The sequence below is a fragment of the Tribolium castaneum genome, chromosome 7 (genome assembly GCF_031307605.1).
Source record: "Tribolium castaneum strain GA2 chromosome 7, icTriCast1.1, whole genome shotgun sequence".
Taxonomy (NCBI): domain Eukaryota; kingdom Metazoa; phylum Arthropoda; class Insecta; order Coleoptera; family Tenebrionidae; genus Tribolium; species Tribolium castaneum.
Genome location: NC_087400.1, coordinates 18,575,400 through 18,579,215, shown reverse-complemented (window position 1 = coordinate 18,579,215; position 3,816 = coordinate 18,575,400). Strand labels below are relative to the sequence as shown.

Genomic DNA, 3,816 nt, shown 5'->3' with positions numbered 1-3,816 from the left:
ACCTGTGTTAAAAGTTGGATAAAACGGTTCATCTTTAAGTCGCGGTTATTCAAAATTTAGGCCCGTAAGGAGAATGTTTCTATTAATGAACGTGTGGCGCCATCCACCAGCCAACGGCTAATATATACCGACCGTAGTCGGGATACCGGCAAAAACACCAAACCGGTTCGGAAACAAGAGAATCGAGTAGAGAGAGTCATAGACCAGTGTTCTTCAACCTGTGTTCCGCGGAACCCTAGGGTTCCACCCAAAGGCTTTCGGGGTTCCGCGAGTCATTGCTTCAATTCGAGAGACGTCGGCCGCGCCGCTCTTCAGAATGCACATGCGTCAATCGGAGTTTCATGTTGAAACATGTTATCCATTCGCATAGTTGACTTACACTGCACTTAACCTTAATTTTCAAAAATATGTAACTGTACTTGTGGTCGTAGTTTTGTTGTTGTTTTAGGTTTAGACAAGCAAAGGTAAGTTAACTTACAGTTTTAAAATAAATTGTATTTTGTTTGATCCTAACCTAGAATCGTTCAGAAATATGATGCTGAATTGGCTCAAAAGTGGCAAATTGGAATCACAATCCCAAGAACAATCCTCTTGCTATCTTGAAAATTCCAACTGTCTTCCGCCAACATTAGACTCGACAGATATTATTGGAGAAGAAAATAAAGCGGGAACAACAAGTCGAAAAAAACGAAAATATGATGAAGATTACTTGAACTTCGGATTTACTTGGACTGGTGATAAAGATGAGCCAAATGGACTTTGCGTAATATGTGAGCAAGTAGTGAACAACAGCAGTTTAAATCCTGCAAAGCTGAAGCGACATTTGGACACTAAACATCCGACTTTAAAAGGTAAAAGCGAATATTTTAAAAGAAAATGTAATGAACTAAATCAGAAAAAGCATACCTTTGAAAGATATGTTCGTGATGATAATAAAAATCTACTAAAAGCATCTTATTTAGTTAGCTTGCGCATAGCTAAACAAGGCGAAGCTTATACTATTGCTGAAAAATTAATTAAACCTTGTACGAAAGACTTAACTACATGCGTATTCGGCGAAAAATTTGCAAGCAAAGTCGATCTCGTCCCATTGTCTGACACGACGATTTCACGACGAATTGAAGATATGTCATATTTCTGCGAAGCGGTACTAGTAAATCGTTTGAAAAATGCTAAATGTGGATTTACTTTGCAAATGGATGAGTCCACAGATGTAGCTGGATTAGCAATTTTATTAGTATTTGTGAGATACATACACGAATCTTCTTTTGAGGAAGATATGCTTTTTTGCAAGGCTCTGCCAACTCAAACAACAGGTGAAGAAATATTTAATTTACTTAATGCTTATTTTGAAAAACATTCAATTCCTTGGAATTTATGCTATCACATATGCACTGATGGAGCCAAAGCTATGGTGGGTGTTATAAAGGGCGTAATAGCACGTATAAAAAAGCTGGTTCCAGACATCAAAGCTAGCCATTGCTGCCTTCATCGTCATGCTCTCGCTGTCAAACGGATACCAAATGCTTTGCACGAAGTACTCAATGACGCCGTTAAGATGATTAATTTCATCAAATCCAGACCTCTAAATGCCAGGGTATTTGCCCTATTGTGCGATGATTTGGGAAGCTTACATAAAAATCTCCTTCTTCATACCGAAGTAAGATGGTTATCGAGGGGAAAGGTCCTAACGCGATTTTGGGAATTGCGTGATGAAATTCGAATCTTTTTTAATGAACGTGAATTTGCTGGAAAACTTAATGATACTAGTTGGCTTCAAAATCTGGCCTACATTGCAGATATATTTTCATACCTGAACGAAGTTAATCTTTCACTTCAGGGACCAAATTCTACAATTTTTAAGGTCAATAGCAGAATAAACTCGATAAAATCTAAACTCAAGCTTTGGGAGGAATGTATCACCAAAAATAATACGGAATGTTTTGCTAATTTAAACGATTTTTTGGAAACCAGTAATACTGCATTAGACCCGAATTTAAAAAGCAATATTTTGGAACATTTAAATGGCTTGAAAAACACTTTTTTGGAATATTTTCCTCCTACGTGCAACAATATTAGTTGGGTCGAAAATCCGTTTAATGAGTGTGGTAATGTGGATACCCTCCCAATTAAAGAAAGGGAGCAACTGATAGATATACGCACTGATACAACATTAAAGTCTACTTTTGTACCGGATGGCATTGGCCCATTTTGGATAAAATTAATGGACGAATTTCCAGAAATTTCCAAACGTGCCGTAAAAGAATTGATGCCTTTCGTGACAACCTACCTTTGTGAGAAATCGTTTTCTGTTTACGTCGCAACAAAAACCAAGTACAGAAATAGACTTGACGCTGAGGATGATATGCGTCTCCAATTAACAACGATCCATCCCGATATTGATAATTTGTGCAATAATAAGCAAGCGCAAAAAAGTCATTAATTTTTATTTTTTATTTTATATATTATTTTATTTGGAATATTTATCTTTTTGTTTAAAGTTTGTTTAAATAAATGCAAATTTAAATCTTATTTAGAGTTTTTATTACCAAAGCACGGGCTCACCTTGTTCGTAACAAGTCAACGCAGCTGTCCCTAAAATCTCATCTGGGTGTATTACTAAATGAAGGGTTCCATAAAAAAAAATATCTCGACAAAGGGTTCCGCCGGATGGCAAAGGTTGAAGAACACTGTCATAGACAAATGAAGGGGATAAAGACCAGGATTGCCAATTTGGTAGATTTTCTACTAAATCTGGTAGAATAAATAGTCGATTTAGTGAGGAGTTTTTTCGTCTAGTGGGCTAGTAGAAAATCTAGTAGATTTGTTTTATCTACACTTTTCTTCGAATTCAAATTTTTATCATGAAATTTATTATAAAACTCTTCATGTCTTAATTCCCAAAAAAGATTGGTTTGGTAGCCAGCGCCATCTATTGCGCATGCTAGTAAATAAGAAATAAATTACAGTCTACTATTTAAGATTTGGTTTTCCTGTAAAGTACTGAGCCAGTAGAGTGACACTCTAGTCATCGAACTCTAGTATCATTTCTTTGAGTATCATTTGTGCCTCTTTGTTTCAATTTTGCTACATTTGAGTTATTCTTTTGTTTTCGTTGATGTGCGTCTTGCCTATAGCAATGAGTAACCCTATAGTGTTTTAAATAAAATAACTTATTATTTTTGGAATTATACTGTCCCATAAGTGTGTGATGTGACTATTTGGTAAGTAACATATTGTCTTTCGCTTGGAAAAAATTAAGATTCTTATTGTATAGAATGAAACACAATTGCGTCATCTGAAATGCCAAAACTACAGTATACTCAAAAATTCCGCGACGCATGGTTGAAGGATCCTATTTTGAAAGACTGGCTAGTGGTTGTAGAAAGCACTGCAGGGAAAGAGGCAAAGTGTAAATTTTGTTCAAAAATTGTCACTAGTAGATATGCGGATTTGAAGGCTCATGGAGAATCCAAGAAACACAAGGCAATCACTGAAATTGCTATAGGAAAGCCAGTACATGGTCAAATCCAAAAAAAAATACCATTTAGACCTGAAAAAAATGAAGCCAAATTTGCAGAAGCTCGTCTAGCATTATTTACTGCGAAACATACGTCCTTAAATGTAGTTGACCATTTAATAATAATAATAATAATAATAATGTTTATTAACGGCCACGCCAAGTACAAGTGATATATAAAATACAAAGATAAATACAAACACAGATAGGTACAATACAGTTAATATAAAATAAAGTGTTAATTATTAAAAGAGCTAAGTTCACTATGTTCAATAACAGTTTTTAAATCTTTTAGA

The 3,816-nt window shown here is 35.4% G+C and overlaps 1 long non-coding RNA gene across 1 annotated transcript; it reads left to right on the top strand.

Annotated features, from left to right (window-relative positions):
- Positions 1-212: 212 nt before the first annotated feature.
- Positions 213-2,532, top strand: LOC135266705 (uncharacterized). The gene is made up of 2 exons (XR_010334851.1): positions 213-464; positions 519-2,532. It is a non-coding gene; the product is annotated as an uncharacterized LOC135266705 (long non-coding RNA).
- The last annotated feature ends 1,284 nt before the right edge of the window (positions 2,533-3,816 follow it).